Source organism: Coffea eugenioides, chromosome 10 (genome assembly GCF_003713205.1).
Source record: "Coffea eugenioides isolate CCC68of chromosome 10, Ceug_1.0, whole genome shotgun sequence".
Lineage (NCBI taxonomy): Eukaryota > Viridiplantae > Streptophyta > Magnoliopsida > Gentianales > Rubiaceae > Coffea > Coffea eugenioides.
The window spans coordinates 11,542,273-11,559,822 of NC_040044.1; the positions used below are offsets into that span (position 1 = coordinate 11,542,273).

Consider the following 17,550-nt stretch of genomic DNA (forward strand, 5'->3'; position numbering starts at 1 on the left):
CGATACTATAAAAATGAATGGAGTTAGTGAGGATGCAATAAGGCTAAGGTTGTTCCCATTTTCATTAAGAGATAAAGCTAAAATTTGGCTACATTATCATGCTCCTAACACCTTCACCACTTGGGATGATTTATCTAAGGCATTTTTGAATAAATATTTTCCACCGGATAAAACAGCTAAACTTAGAATGGATATCACTAGTTTTAGTCAATTTGATGGTGAATCGTCGTATGAAACTTGGGAACGGTTTAGAGAGTTTCTTCGGAGATGTCCACATCATGGACTTTTCGATTGGCTCATTGTACAAACTTTCTATAACGGTTTAGGTTTCTCTACTAAAATGACTATTGATGCAGCCGCAGGTGGTGCTTTAATGGGTAAATCACCCGAAAAAACTCAAAGTTTGATAGAAGAAATGGCTGCAAACAACTACCAATGGGCCAATGAGAGAGGTAATCTGAGATACCATGCAGGTATGATTGAAATGGACACTCTCAACATGTTGAGTGCCCAAATGAACAATGTGGTGAAGTTACTCTATAGACAAGTCGGAGTTGATCCAAGTTCATCTAATGCATATCTGGCTTGTTGTTCTATATGTGGAGGTGAACATGATACTAATGATTGTATTGATTGTGAGCAGGTACAATTTGTCAACAACTACAATCGAAATGCTCAAAATAACCCCTACTCAAACACTTACAATCCGGGGTGGAGAAATCATCCAAATTTTTGATGAAAAAATCAAGGCAATCAACAAAACCCAGCCAATCCGTCAGGATTCCAACCAAGACAACCACAAATGAAAACTAAACCGAGTTGAGAGATCGCGGTGGAAAAGCTTGCTAAGGTTATTTCGGATAGATTCGAGCGAGTTGAGGGGAGGCTCGACCAATTGGCTGGGATGTATAGAAATTTGGAGGTTTAATTGGTCAAATTGCCAATGTGATCAACAACAGAAACCCTGGAGAATTGGCAAGTAAAACCGAAGTGAATCCGAGAGAGCATGTCAATGCTATCACTCTTAGAAATGGTAAAATGGTTGAAGGACCGAACTCTAGTAATTCAAGTAGTGAAAAAGATAAGGAGCAAGCTTACGAAGGAGTAAAAGAAAGCTAAAATGATCATGTTGTTATTGATATTGATGTACCTCTTACTAATTTAAATTCTAATGTGATTCCTTTTCCTCACATGTTGAAGAAAGACAGAAAAGGTCGGGAGTTTGAAAAGTTCCTCAAAATTTTTAAACAATTGCACATTAACATTCCTTTCATTGATGCTATTACACAGATTCCCTCTTATGCGCGTTTCTTGAAAGATATCATGTCAAAAAAGAGGAAAATTGTAGATAACGAGATGATAGCATTAACGGAAGAGTGTAGTGCATTGATTAAGAACAAACTCCCTCCTAAATTGAAAGATCCGAAAAGTTTTTCTATTCCTTGCACTATTGGTCAATTGCATTTTTCTAATGCTTTATGTGATTTAGGTGCAAGTGTGTCACTTATGCCGTTATTGGTTGCCCGGAGGTTGGGATTTCAAGAGTTGAAAGCTACCAATATCACATTGAGTTGGCGGATCGGTCAATTACACATCCAATTGGTACGTTAGAAAATGTGCTCATAAGGGTAAGACAATCTATTATACCCGTGGATTTTATTATTTTAAATATTGAGGAAGATGTTAGAATGCCAATTATTCTAGGACGATCGTTTTTAGCCACCGCATGAACTATAATTGATGTGAAAAAAGGTAAGCTTATATTACGGGTTAATGATGAGGAATTGGAATTCAATTTGATTAATGAAGAAGGGAGTATAGAGTCTATTGTTCTTGTTTCTAATATGCCATGTGATGAGAAAGTTAACCAAGAAAAGAACGGAGAAGTTAAATCTATAAATGTCCTTGGTACTAACTTTCATGGTGTAGGAGCAAGAGAGGCGAAGATGAGGATGGAAGTTGGCTTAATAAATTCGTCATTCCAAAAAGGAATAGGTGAAAAGTTGAGTCAACTCGAAAAACGCAAGCAAATTCCATTCCAAGATGTAGTCAACCCTTTATATGACAAGTCTAATACTTCTCCTTGGCATTTGAGGAAGTTGGACTATGGAGATCAATGCATGACTCACCACACGGTGGATTGGCTTAGGAGTTTCGACCCGTGGGGAGAAAATCGCTCCCTAATGTTCTAAAAGGATCCAAATCTTTTGAGTCGAGCCAACGACTATAAACAAAAGTGCTAGTTGGGAGGCAACCCAACAATTTCTTTAGTTTTAATGTGTTTTCAATGTTTGCAATGTGTTTTCCATTTCTTTAGTTTTAGTTGGTATGAATTTTAATGTTACATTGGTTTTGTAGGGTTTGTCCAGTCTGAAAGATTATCTTTAAGGTTCACAAGGAATGCTAAAGCCGGGAAAAGGGAAGTTTAATCTTGGATTTTGTCTTAAGTGCCTAAATTTCTCGTTCATATCCTAAATTATGCACTTTCATGATATTTAAGTGAGTTTCTGTGATAACATATTTGTATATGCTCATTAACTCATTTGATGTGCATTTCATGTCTAAAAGTGCAATTTTAGTGTATAAAGTGCCAAAATGATCAAAGAACCTCAACCCTCGATTTGCAATTTAGATGTGTTTGATGTGTTTTGGGAGGTTAGATTTAGTGTTTAGGGTATATTACACTTGCGTACGGTGTTGAAATTGCGAAAAAATTCATCCCAAGTGTATTTTGGAATTAGCAGAAAAAGGTTGTAAAAATTGAAAAAATTTGCAATTTTTGCAATTATTGCACACTCTGACGGATCCGAGCTCGGATCCAAGGAAATTCTCTGGGATCCGAGGGCTCGTCTGTTCTTCTGGCGAGGAGAATCCAAGCCCATTGGATCCGAGGCCTGATTGAACTAATTTGAGCTTGGATCGGTTTGGGGATATAACAGAACCGAGGCTTCGGTTATGCATTTCTTCACTTTTTCTTCTTCTCCTTCACCGAAACCCTAGCCCTCTCCTCCAATCTTCCATTTCATCCATTAATCTTCCAATCTTTCACCATAAAAACATCCCCAAACCTCTTGTGGCCATTAACCCTCAACAATTTCGCATCAAAACATCAATAAAGAGGATTTTTAATCTTCACAAAAGGGAAGAGGGGCGAACTAAAATTCATCCATTTGGGGGCCGAAATTGGGCTTGTTTGTTCTGCATTTTGCTTCTTTTGCATCCTCTAACATCATTCTACACGTTTGAGGCAAGATTTCTGGATTTTTTTTTATGGAATTTTATAGTTTCAAGAATTTCCTTTCCTGAGTTTTCTGACATATTTTGTGAGGTCTATAATAATGATGATTTGTTGTTGTTTAGTTGCTCTTTGATGCTTAGAAATGTCATTAAACTTGTTGTGATGCTTAATATTGAGGAATTTGTACCTTTGGTGAAGTAATCTTATTTTCTCTCAATTATTAAGTTCATAGGATTTGTGTAATTCAAATGTCTTTTAATGCCCTATTTTTGGTGAATTTGATGTGTTGAGGAATTGTTAAACCATCTTGATTTCTTTGCATGTCCAATTGTGGCAAATGGTATGAATACTGCTCACATGAATTGAAGAGAAATACCATGAGTTAGTAATGAAATTTTAAAACTTTAAAATGTTAGGGAATGGTGATTTTGAGGTGATTGTATGAGTGACAATGCTAAATGTTTAAATTACTATTCAACTCATATTAATGTGGATTGGTTGGAATTGAAAATGAGAATTAGCATAAGAAGGGCCTTTAATTTGCTTGGAATTCAACTCCTATTTTTGTATATTTATATAAACTCACTTGTTTGTGAATGAAGGCAAGATGGTCAGAACAAGAGCCATTATTCGAATGCCTACTCCTTCACCAAGTCCTGAAACGACACCATTAGTGGAGGAAGAATCTTCTTCGCCGAGTCACCTCCTCGCTCACGACGCAAGAGAGTGTCCACAAGTCGAGAGGAGTCACCTCCGGACTATGATAACACACGGTTCACATCATTAGAGAATCAACAGTGGTATGAAGCCGGGTTAGCCAAGGAGATCATCATTGAGAAGCATTTGGCACCCGAGGTGGACGATCATTACAAAGTGTCCACGGCATTTGGTCGACTCGGATGGGCGAACATTTTAAAGTTGCCGTGACATTACTACTCGAACTTGGTGCGAGAATTTTATGCCAATGTGAAGGATAAGCAAGGACATAGCGGCAATCTGATTATCTCTTGGGTTCGAGGCAAGAGGGTGGCCATCTACCGGAAAACAATTGCACGGTATATCAAGCTCAAGGATGAGGGAGTGGATATGAAGCTGACTAAAGAATTTAAGGCGCGTGACCCTTGCCAAATCGAAGAAGCAGTAGCACGACTTAAGGGCCAATATAGAGATAGAGGAAGTTCGAAAAAAAAGATTGTATATGCTGATTCTTTTGAGGCTCGGTATCATCTCATCTTTTATCTCTTTGCTCATAATGTGGTACCCAAGAAGAGTGGCAAACGCGAGCTGCGCAATAGCAATTTATACTTTTTGGATAAAATGATGCATGGCATGGGACAGCAACTGACTGGCATCTATTTAGCCAGTATCATTATCAGCTACATGCGGACCACTGTTCGCATGAGGGTCGGCGAGACCTGCTTTAGGTTCTCTCGTCTTCTTTCCTTCCTATTTGAGAAGCTCGAGGTTCCCCTTGGTGCCGAGAGAGCCCTTGTCACCAAGGCTGTTGATGAAGTCAATGCTACATTGCTCAAGTCTTTGGGCATTCCAACGGACTTTGAAGCTTCACTGGTTCGAGACATTGCCATTGGTGAAGCTTCAACCTCCGCTCAGCCTCCACCTCACCCTCAACCAAGACCGGAAACTCAAGAGACGGAAGCACAGCCAACTCTATACCCTCCAGTTCAACCTCCAACACCTCCCTCTAGGTCTAGGTGACAAGAGGTTTTAAACGCTATCTGCTGTATGGAGACAAAGGTAATGAAACAGATTGACCAACATGAGCGCCACATGACGGAACGGTTAGAGAGGCATGATCGGTGTCTTCGGGAATTAGAGGACCATTTCCAAATCCGCCGTTCACCTACGCTGACTCCGACTCCCATACCTGGCGAAGGTCAAGTTGCATCTATTCCTGAGCCAAGAGGCCAAGTTGTGCGAGAAACTCGTGTAGAAGTCGGAGGAGAAGAAGCTTCGGAACTCGGCGACCCCTCAGCTTAATTTACTTTATTTTCATTTTTATTTAGTTTTCACCTTTCTTTTGGTTTAGATTATCTTTTGTTGACTTTTAGTGAAGTGTTTTGTTTAGTTAAATCTTTTAGACTATCTTACTCCCCTATTGTTATGTACTTCCCCCCCTTGCAGTCTAAGTAGATTTTGGGATGTTCGTGATGTTCGAGATGTTCGTATCGACGCTGGATCTCTCATTCCCATTGATTAGGGGAGTATTGTTTCTTTACCCCCCTTTCACATTGAGGACAATGTGACCCTTAAGTCTGGGGGAGGGTGTGGTTTATATGATTGTTAGTGCATGTTAACTCTTTACTTTTGTTGAGAAATGCTGGAAATGATTGTGGAAATATAGATTATGACTGAATTCTTGTTGAATTGTGGGTTGCTGGCAGGGAGTTTCGTCTATTTATAGGGAAAACTCTGCCCAAATTTTTCCAAAATCTTTTTCAAAATTGCACTATGGCCCAAGAACTTGTGATGGATTGCCAAAATTCCCTAATATTTGAAAAAATTCAATTATGCTTTTGAAGAATTCATTTCTTTCATGACTTGTAATTAGTACTATGTGATTATGATAAGTGCATTTTAGAAAGTATACTTAATAAAGTGGGGACAATTATGCCTTTATTTCTATCTTTAATGAGATCTCTCCCTTCACTTTGATTTTCAAATAAGTGATTGATATAATCTATTGATAATGTTTTTCCATTTCTATGATAAATGAGGGTTATATATATATATATTTATATGTTCAAAAAAAAAGAGAGCAATAAAGTTGCACCGACTACTTAAATACTGAGTAACCGGGAATCTTCATCTAAAAATGTCAATTTTCGCGTAAAAAAGTACTTGGGGTAAAAAGGTGTTGTGACCTTGATGTGTAAGTGCGGAGTAATCGGGGGTTTTCACCTAAGAGTGTCGACCTTAGCGTAAAATGGCATTTGCAATGTTCAAGTGTTGGTATTTAGCATATATTTATGATACCCTCCTATAGTAAAATTTTGAGAAAAAAATTGGATATAAAGGAAAGTATTACCTTGTGACTATATGAGTCGGTTATTTGTGAAAACAAGTTAGGGTGAGAGAATGATTTGAATGTGGTTAAATTTATGTATAATTGTTTCCCCTTTATTGAGTATTATAACTATTGAGTGCATTTTGAAGAATTACATTGTGATTAATAGTTGAATTGTGAGAAGTAAATTTGAGAAGCATATTTTCTGTTTGGCACTTGAATTGTTGTTTGAGTGGTTTATTGTATTGCTTGAGGACAAATAATGATTCAAGTGTGAGGGAGTTTGATAAGTGAATATTTCACATATATTTCGTACGATTTTGCACGAGCTTTTGTCATATTTTTAGAGGTTCTTAGCCATACTTAAGCTCTTTTGGTGCAAATTGCTTCAAGTGTTGTTTAGTGATCGGAACTTGCAAAATGAGTAGATTAATGCATAAACATGTGATATTTTGTAGGTTATCGGTGCATGAAACACTTACATAAGATAAAGAAGAGGCAAGGTGCTAGTTGGAGGACAACGGACAAGTGAAACAAGGAGCAAAAATTGAGCAAAAGAGGATAGAATTTGAAGTTGGAAACAGGGGAGAGCGATCCGAGCTTGGATCCATGCTCATCCTCTTTGATCCGAGCCCTAGTTTGATCTTCTGGAGAAGTGGATCCAAGGCCAGACGATCCGAGCTTGGATCACATTGAAGAAGGTGTCGGATACTGCAAGAAGAACTTGTGAAGAAAATGCTGAGGAAATTGATCCGAGCTCGGATCACTCTTTCACCTCTCGGATCCAGGCCTCGGATCTTTCTCTATCCTCTGCAATTTGCAGGACAACTTGTGCTCATTTCACATTTACTTTTTAACTTATGTTTCACACAAAATTTCAGCTGGAAGCTGGCAGACCTCTTGTACACTTGAAGAAACAAGATGTGAAGATTTCAATGAGGGGCAAATTTGGAAAGAAAAGGAGGAAAAGACATTATTAGAGAAGAGTAGAACATAGTAGAAGGGGGGATATCAGATTTTAACAATTAGAACTTAGAAGTTAGTCTTGTATTGTTCTCTCTAACTAGCAACTTTGGTGAGACCAATTGGAGACTTCATTGTACCCATTTTGTTGAAGAAATTGAAGATCATTGGGAGTTTCTTCATTAACCTTGGCTAAGCTTTCTTTAATCTATCTTTTACTTGTGATTCATGATGTGTTCATGCAATGAACCTGTGTATTTTCTTGTTCTATCTTACATGAGTAGCTAAATTTCTAGATCTAAGGAGTAGATGAACCTTATGGCTACTTGACATGAAATAAATATGAGTTACACTTGTTACATCTTGTTTTAACTTGTCTATTTGTCATGCTTATAACTTGTTATTGCTTGATCACCAATAACAAGCTCTTAGTTGTTATTATTCAATGAAAATTGGTAATAATGATGGAACAACATGAGCAGAGCTTAAGTAGTAGACTCATGAGAATAGAGGTACACTTAAGTAGATTAACTTGCATTTCATGAAGAAAACAAGAGTAGAACTAATTATTCACCATGAGAATAGGGAAAATTAAACCATTCTAGGTAATTTCATCATGAGAATTAGATTTAGTAATATTGAAAATGAATCCCTAGTTAAACAAGGGTTGTAACAAGAGGTAAATCTATTCATTTGTGTTGTTTATGCTATAAGTGGAATCTACATCCCTAAACTCAAGTATTTAGTGAATTATCTCCATTTGTTATCTTGCAATTGTCTAGTTAAGATTTGTAGGTAGTAGTAATTATAGATTCTCTTGCTTCAATTATTAGTTAGTCTAAATAATAGAGTAAGTAAAGGACCTAGTACTTGTTTAAATTGCTTCTCGTGGGATTGACCCGATACATGCCCTAAACTACTGATTTGACCTGGATACTTGCAGTCAAACGGGTATAAATTGGAATTAAACTTGTACTTATATCAAAAACTCGTCAATGAGTTTACAAATAGTTAAAATAAATGGGTAATTGGGTTACCCAATTTATTTTTTGACTTATATATTTTAATCCATGTAATTAAACATGTATAAATGGATTGACTCATTTATACCAATTACCCATTTTATCCAACCCAAATCCATCCAAGTGACCCATTTTGACACCTCTATCAAAAAGTATCCATTTTTGGCAACGTAGAAGTAATACTGTGATCAGTCCCAATTTTCTTTTTTAGTAACGAAACATGAAAACACTCGATGAATATGTGCTCGTGGTGGAAGTTTGAGCTTATGAGCAATATTTCCAACCTCAAGATCTAGTACGGGCCATAATATTTGGTTGACAGTTTTAAATTTTTCCTAATGGCCACTGTTTGCTGTTTGTAAGGCTGCAATTTGAGAAATGCCCAATCTCCAACCAAAAACTCTTTTTCAGTCCTATGCTACTCAGCATAGTACTTATTCGATTCTGTGCCTTAACCAAATTCTCTTGATGTTGCATAATACCTGAAGTCTGTCCTATACTAAAGCAGCTGTAGTAGGTATTAGAGCATTAAGGATGGCCCTAAAGGCAGATGATTTGGTTGATAGCCATATAACACTTCAAAAGGAGTGAGCTACAAACTAGTATGGAATTTGGTGTAATACCAGAATTCTACCAAAGGGATCCAATTACTCCACTGCCTAGGATTCTCACTGCACTTGCACCTTAGGTAGTTTTCAAGTCACTGATTCACCCTTTCATTTTGGCCATCTGATTGAGGATGGTGAGAAGAGCTATAATGAAAGTTTGTGCCTATCATCTTAAATAATTCCTGGCAGGATCTGCTAATAAACACCATATCACTAATGCTTCTGGTAAAATCATGAAGTCTATAAATAATGTGAATGAACAACTAAGCCACTTGTTTGGTTGTAAAAGGATGAGTGAGTGCAATAAAGTGACTGAATTTTATCAAACGGTCCACCAACACTAATCCGGTGTAAGACCCATAGATAGTGGCAATTGTTCAATAAAATCCATTGTTAAATGGGACCAAGCTTGAGTAGGTACAGGAATTGGTTGCAGTAGACATGGATAAGGCATGTTTTCACTTTTTCTTCTTTGGCAAACATCACTAGTTCTCACGAACTGTAGCACATCATTTTTCATGTGAGGCTAATAAAAGAGTGTATTGACTTTATGTAGGCATCCTTTTTGCCTAGAGTGTCCTCCTACTGCTGAAGTATGTAAAGCTTTGATTATTTTGATTCTAGTCTCATTGACAGTCCCCACATATAGTCTACTTTTAAACTTAAGCAGTCCATTCTCCAGAGAATACCTAGGATTGGAGTTTGGATCCAACAAAAGTTGAGCAATGATATCCTGAGCAAACACATCTCCCTTATAACTTTGTAATAACTCATTCATCCATATTGGTTGAGCTGAGGATAAGACATATAGGGTTCCAATTTATGATCCAGACTCTATATTCTCCAAGATCCTCCTTTTAGAGAGAGCATCTGCTGCCCTATTGTCGGTCGTCTTTTTGTCTAGATTTCATAATCCAATCCCAACATTTTTCTAAGCCACTTATACTGCAGTGAGTTAGTGAGCCTTTGTTCCAACAAGTATTTGAGAGCTTGATGATTTGTCCTGATTACAAAATGATGACCAACCAAGTGATGTTTCCACTTAGTTACTACCATTACTGAATCAATCAACTCTTTTTCATAAACTGATATACGGAGGTTTTGAGGTGATGAAGCTTTACTGAGAAAAGCTATTGGTTGTTATTTTTGCATCAAGACACCCAATTTCCAATCAATAGGCATCAGTTTCTATTATAAATAGAATTTCAAAGTTAGGCATGCTTAAAACTGAGGTTGTAGTCATTGCTTGCTTTAATGCCTCAAATGCTGATTGAGCATCAGAATCCCAAACAAAGCCGTCTTTTTGAGTAATTGAGTTAATGATTACATATGATTCCATAGCCTTTGATTAACCTTCTATAGTAGCCTGGGGTTCCCTTAACTCCTTCACAGTCTTTGGAACTTATCTAAGAAAGAATGCACTCCACTTTTGAATCATCCATCTTTTTCAAATATAATATGTCCTAATACTGCATAGAAGTCTGAGCAAAAGTGTATTTAGACAGCTTACAATAAAGCTGATTTTCTACCAATAATCCTAGTACAATCTGTAGGTGCTGCACATGCATTTCTAAGGTAGGACTATAAACAAGAAAATCATCAAAGAAGACTAATACAAATTTCCTCAAGTATGGTTGAAAGATTAGCTTCATTAGAGTTTGAAAAGTAGTTGGAGCACTTGTCAATCCAAAAGGCATCACCAGGAATTCAAAGTGTCCATGGTGAGTTTGAAAAGCTATTTTGGGAACATCTATAGCTTTAACCCTCAATTGATGATATCCAACTCTAAGATCTTATTTAGAGAGATTTTGTGCCATGCAGTTCATGTAATAGCTCATCAATATTGGGAATAGGAAATCTTTCCTTGACAGTCATTTCATTCAATTTCCTGTAGTCTACATACAACCTCCAAGTGTTGTCCTTCTTTTTAACCAACAAAACAGGAGATGCAAAAGTGCTGCCACAATGTTTTATAATTCCATTGGTTAACATTTCAGCAACTTGCTGCTCAATTTTCAGCTTTATGGGCATAAGGATACCTGCATGGTTTTAATTTGAAAGGCTCAGCTCCTAGTGTGAGTGTAATTTGGTGATCCAATGATCTTTCTAGTGGCAAGCCTTGTGGAGTCTCAAATACTTTGGAAAATTGTTGCAATTCAACTTTGACTTCTCTAAGAGCTTTACTAACTTGTACATTTATCTTGTCCAATTGCATGGAAGCACCACATCTTTTTTTATCCTGTATAAATGTCCTGAGGTCCTTCCTTTCACTAACTCCATCACTGGTTAATTAATAAAGCCAATGTACCAGTTCCCTCTCATTGCTGAGAGCAATGCTCAACTCATGGAAATCAAAGGTAATTGGACTGAGATGGCACATCCAATCAACACTTAGGATTATGTCCCAACCACCAAGTTCCATGATTCTCAAGGCAATTCTGAACTGATGTTCTTGAATCTTCCATGGCACCCTTAAATAGATTGCTCCACTTGTAACACTAGATCCATCAACCAGTGTCATAGAGAAAGGCTCAACTATCTGGAAAGGTAATTCCAAGAACTTGACCAGTCCATAATGAATAAAGCTATCAGTACTGCCTGTATCAACCAACTGGCAACATGATCGATTTCCTTCTCATGACCCTAGAAAGTGCATTCAGAGATAATTTTTCTAATTCACATGGCCTCTTTGTCTGTTCATCTTGCTTCCCATTGACATCTTTGTAGATCCCTTCATCATCTTCTTCACGAACTAAGAAGTTTAAATGTCCCATCTTGCATTGATGTACCACATCGATTTTTTCCCACACTTAAAGCATAACCTTTTCTCTACTGATATTTTCTTGGAATCCTTTGATATTGAGTTAACTTTCTTGAAATTGGGTGCCATGGTAGGAACCTTATAAGAACTAGAGGGATTATGACTTCCTGCAGGGTTCTTGTATATTCCAAACTTGGATTCTAATATAGTTTTGCCATGATACTTAGAGTGTTTCTTTTGCAGATCTATTGAGTATTACTACAATTTTGCAACTTCAAACGCTTTAGACAAAGGCCTTGTTTGATAATCCAATTCAACACTTAAAATTAATGGATTTAGATATTAACATATTCAGATCGTTTGATAATCAAAAATTGAATATCTGAATTAATTAAGTGGCACTAAATTTCCTGGGCAAAACTTGCTCTCAAAATTAAGTGATAAGTTATTCACTTATTAGTGAATGTGATATGTACTCAAATATATTAGATTTAATACTTAGTAATTCAATAACTTAATGGATTCAGAATTCAGAATTCAAATTTCAGATTTCAGACTTCTACTTTATCAAAAGAACCCAAAGTCTCTAGTTGAACATCTTCACCATGGGCTTAACTTCTTTCTTTAGCCCACTAATAAAGCTAGATTTGAAATATGCCTCATCTAGCTTAGGATTCTTGAGTAGCATAAGGGTTTTTAACTCCTTGAATTTTCTTGGCAATATTCTATTGACCATTTTTGTTGCAATTTGTTGAATTCTTCCACTACATCTCTTGACCCTCTTACTGCAAATCTTTCACAATGTAATTCACTAAATTTAGGCCAAGAAATGCAGGGTTTTTAAAGTTTAATCGCTTGAAACTATTTGTCAACCTTCCCCTCAAAGAACATATCTCTATTATCCACCTTCTAGCAATGCAGACTTTGATAATTCACAAAATATTTGTGACATTTTCTCAGCCATTATCTAGGGCTACTAGAAGAAAACATTTCAATTTTTGAAGGATTTAAAATAGGAATTTTACCCCTTTTATCTTGCAACAAGATATTGGAGTCGACTTATGGAACTAATCTCTAATGAGGTGATGGACTAGGAAGAATTGGCCCCTTCTCCTTCAACATTAGCTTAACAAAAGCATTGAACTTCTGGTCTAAGTTTCCAATCATGGCTTCTAATTGCCTATTATTTCCTTCCAACTCTTTGCGGAATTGCTGCTGCAAATTCTGCTATAGAGTTTGCTGACAACTCACTTGAAATGCAGCCATTGAGTCCAACCCTTCTTGAAGGCGAGTTTCTTGTCGCTTGATTGTTCCTCAAGAGAACGATATCTAGCAATGTTGTTAAACTCGGACCGAATAGCGACTAGGCTAAAATATTGGATCAAGGGTCAACTGGTTGGATCAGTCAAACCGTTCTAAAAAATTCATTGATATCAGCATGAAGTCATAATTATTTTATATTTTTATGAGTTTCCAAAATATTGAAATTAAGTTCTTGGTTATGTCAACCAACTATACAAAATATTCCAAACATATTAGACTTACAATCAAACATACATCTAGAAATTATATATAAAAATGTAATTTCATGGCTAAAATATGTCTGTTTTCAAAAACTACTTGAAAAACTAAATTAAAACAAATTAATGCAAGTTGGAATCATTGATGCTAAATTGATAAGATGATAGGAATGAAAATTTCTTGATTTAGATCATTTAGGGAAGCAAGTGATTTTGTTGTTTACACTAAGTGGGTCGCGTTTTCTTATTTCTATTAATAAATGAAAATTTTAATTTTGTAACTCAAATTATGTTTGGAGAAAACAAGAATTAAAGTTTAAAAACCGGGTCAATCAGTCAAATCGGATCACTGGTTTAGCTAATTTTGACTTATTTTTGACCAAAGTGGTTTTGCATTACAAACCAGGAAGAAGACCGATTCACGGTCAGACCGGCCATTCCGATTTAGGTCTAACAAGACTAATATCTAGGTTTTTCACCATGAAATTCGTCTCAATGCGACAAGGGCTAGAATCAATGGGAAGGTTTTAGTAGCTTAGAGTTGAAGATAAAGAATGATAAGTGCAGAAATGAAGACAGAAAGAGAAAAGAAAAAGAAGACAGAAAGAGAAAGAGGAAAAGAGAGAGATATGAAGAGAGCGAGAATTGAGCAGGGAGGGAGAATTTTTCATTTAGTTATCAAATACCAATTTCAGTTACATCCCTTGCCTTTAATACACAACCATTATATATAAAAATAACTGCCACTAAAATCTATATCTATATGTATTATAGGGAGGGTTTTTAGTATGGTTAAATCAGAATGCTTATAACTCCTCATTCTTTTTTTATATAGAATTTTGAATTTTTTAAATTATTATATATCTTTTCATGCCTTTTGAATTTAAAAGTTAGAAGTAGCCCACTTATATAGGAATTTGATTTGAAATCTATTAATGTGAGGGTAAATGAAGAGGAAAAATCACCAACCCTACTAAAAGTAAAAAAGTAAATAACAATATTTTACCCTTCAACTTTGTAATCAAAAGGGCAAATTATATAGAAAACAAAAGGAAAATAATAGTCATTGGTCATGGATTTAAATATCAATAATGGTACCATTTGTGAATCCTAAATTATGAAATCACTGAATAAAAAATAAAGTATTACTAGTCTAAAAAATCAAATTATGGATTTAAAGGGTTTGGAAGAATGGTGAAGGGAAAATAATAGGGAATCGAATGGTAATAATAGAAAACTAGAGGCTAGCTATACGCGAGGGAAAGACAATAACGAGAAGTTAAAGAGTAGTGAGAAAAGTCGAAAAAGGAAAGTGAACTATTTCAAGATTGGACAGAGAGAGGAGAGAAGAAAGAACAGGATTGTGGGGATATGATAGGAAGGATAGCACAGTGGTAAGAGATCTGAAAGTCATAGAAGGCAACAGATAGCCAATTAGCAAGTAAAAGATGGGAGAAATAAGTTTCTAAAATTGACGAAAATGAATTAGTTATACTTTATATTTTTAATGTTAAAAATTTTGATATAAAGGTATAACATGATATATTGATAAATAAGTTTACAATTGCTCTATCATGTAAATCGTTATATATTAAATTATTTTATTCAAATTGTTATCATTTATTGACAAACAATAGGTTAACAAAATTTGATTTCAACTTATTTAAGATAATAAAATTAAGAAAGTCCATTTTGTATTTACGAAATAAACTTTTTTTTAACATGTTAAGCATACACTTCTTTGAATTGTTTTTGCCTTTTTCTTATACTTTATCCTATACTATAATATACAAGTATTGTTTTGAATTGAAATATAAATCCGTGCATAGTACGGGTCAGAATACTAGTATACAATGTAGTTTAGGGCTTTTAATCACCCTTATTACAAAGAATTTCATAAACCTACTTTGAGATTTCTGACTATTTTGGTGGCCTTCCTCCAAATTTCATAAATTACACTAACCTCTCTTGAAATTAATTATCTTGTAACATTATAAGGCTAGACATGTAAGTTAACTGTTTGGTTGGTGAATGTCCCAAATAATTACAAACTATTGCAATCATTGGTTAGTTGGCTTGAGGTTTTAACTTAGTACTGTATAGTGCAGAAAAATTTTGAAAATTAGTAAATGTTTCCACCTACTCTATGCACATTTCCCCTATCGAATTGTGAGACTCTAAGCAGACAAATTTTTCTCTTGGCATGTATTAAGGATACAATTGCTATAAGACAAACTTACCTACCCAAGTTGAAGTCCGATAGAAGCGTAAATGAGTGGTGAGGGGCGACAAACCAGTGGTGACACGAGAGCCATTGCCGTTGGTGATGGAACTTTGATGGTGACACCACTGCCACTACCGTTAGTGATGGTCTAGAAAGTGATTGGTAAAATTATAAACACTATTAACGTTAAGAGACGCTGACATGTATTGCATGCTCTCTTGTACTATATAACTTATTACCGTATATATACTGATGAGATACCTCCATTTGGAAAGCATTTAGTGAGAATGTGACTGTATAATGGTTGCATATTTACGTTTGAAATTAAACTAAGAGAATAATGGCCTTCTTTAATATCCTGAACGAATTAGGATGATGCAGAAGAAAATTATTTCCACTATATTGGAAAATATTTGGAATCACCCAAAAGTAAAGTGGAAAAATATGGGCACTCAACTACGGACAGGAAAACTGCAAGGCATATAATATAGGGATAATTTTAGAAACTTCTCTTGAGGTTTCTGACAATTTGACTTAGCACTTTTGAATTTTAAAAAAATTACTTGCCTTCCCTATTTTTTGACTTTTTGTGCATTATCGACCCATTTCAAAATAAATTATTAAAACACTCATTTTTGAAGTAGAGAAAAAATTAAAAGTATATTACAAATGCTTGAAATCAATAGACAAATTGAGTGAATGTGCAATTTTAGGGATACAATATAACAATAGTTGCTTTAAGGTATAAATAATTTATTTTAAGAGTATATTTAACGTGTTTTCAAGCTAAAAAATATTATGAACTACAAAGTGTTCATAGTCTACTTGATGAGTTTTTCAAATTATTATAATTTTTGAAAACTTGGAAAAAATTTAAATTATGTTTACAAACTCATTTGATATGTTTTCAAAGATCAAAAGAAGTTATTCTTTTACTAAAAAGTGCTTTTGAATTTATAAATTTAATATTTATTGTGCCAACTAATGGCATGAACACTATTAAAATGTTTTTTAATCTTGTTAATATCCTATAATTCTTAACTACAAAACCATATCTGTGAAGTTTTTAAAAGTTTAAAGGATTAACTACATTTGTTATGAAAACTAAAAGGTGCAGAAGAAAAGGGCAATATTGGATTGAATACAAATTCTCTATCCAAAAATGAGTTTTCCTAATAATATATTTTAAAATGGATTTATAATGTTATAAAAAGTTAAAAATAAGGGAGGTAAGTGATATTTTTTAAATTTCAAGAATGCTAAATGATATTGTCACAAACTTCAGGGGAGGTTTCTGAAATTATCCCTATAATATATGTAGCCTTCTTATTATAAGCACTTCTATCATTTCTAGTTCAAAGGCCCGAACTAATATGTAACATAAACTCGAGAACGAATATGTTTTGAATCCTTGAAGATCATGTTTGAGCATGTTTGCATAGAAATTATGTTCAGTTCCTCTTATTTATTATTAAATATCAACTTTTTTTGCTTGATTTGCTTCAATTAATTCAATGTCTAACAATCACATAGTGGGTTTTTGTTTTAGGACTTGTATTGGAGGAATGGAGCTAATAAAGCATCCAGGTATTTAATCAAGTGTTAGTTAACTGAATGCTCAAAGTTCTCTAGTATTTTGTTAAATTCTGCTGAAAAAGATTAAATTTTTTGGTGATTTTCCAACTTTGGTGGTGATATTAAATGTAGTTATTTGGATGTTAATTCCAATGGGGGATGCATAATGGGGCGCCAGTCAGGATTGCCAATATCAATTATTATTGGGTAATAGTTAGCTAGCTTTGCTAAATTTTTCTCTATTAGGTGATCGATATTGAACCTCTCAACTGTTATGGCGGCTAATTATTAGTTGTAAGATGTGATTTGACATATGAATTGATAACAATGTCGTGGAAATTAGAAACAAAGTCATCTTCAAGTTTTTTAATAAATGGTAATATTTGAAGCTACTTAATCTCACCTTGGCTTTTCAATGTTTTATGAATGTATACGTGAATTAAAAGATGCGTTTTGTGGTGATTGAACATAACCTTTAACTTCCTGCAGAGCTCGCCTATGATGCTTCAGATTTGATTTGACAAATGAATTGATAATAATGTTGTTGAAATTAGAAACAAAGTCATCTTTTTCAATAACATGGTAATAATTGAAGTCTACTTAATCAACCCTTG

The 17,550-nt window shown here is 35.0% G+C and overlaps 1 non-coding gene across 1 annotated transcript; it reads right to left on the reverse strand.

Annotated features, from left to right (window-relative positions):
* Window positions 1-178: 178 nt before the first annotated feature.
* LOC113750958 lies at window positions 179-285 on the reverse strand. The gene has a single exon (XR_003464723.1). It is a non-coding gene; the product is annotated as a small nucleolar RNA R71 (small nucleolar RNA).
* Window positions 286-17,550: the final 17,265 nt, after the last annotated feature.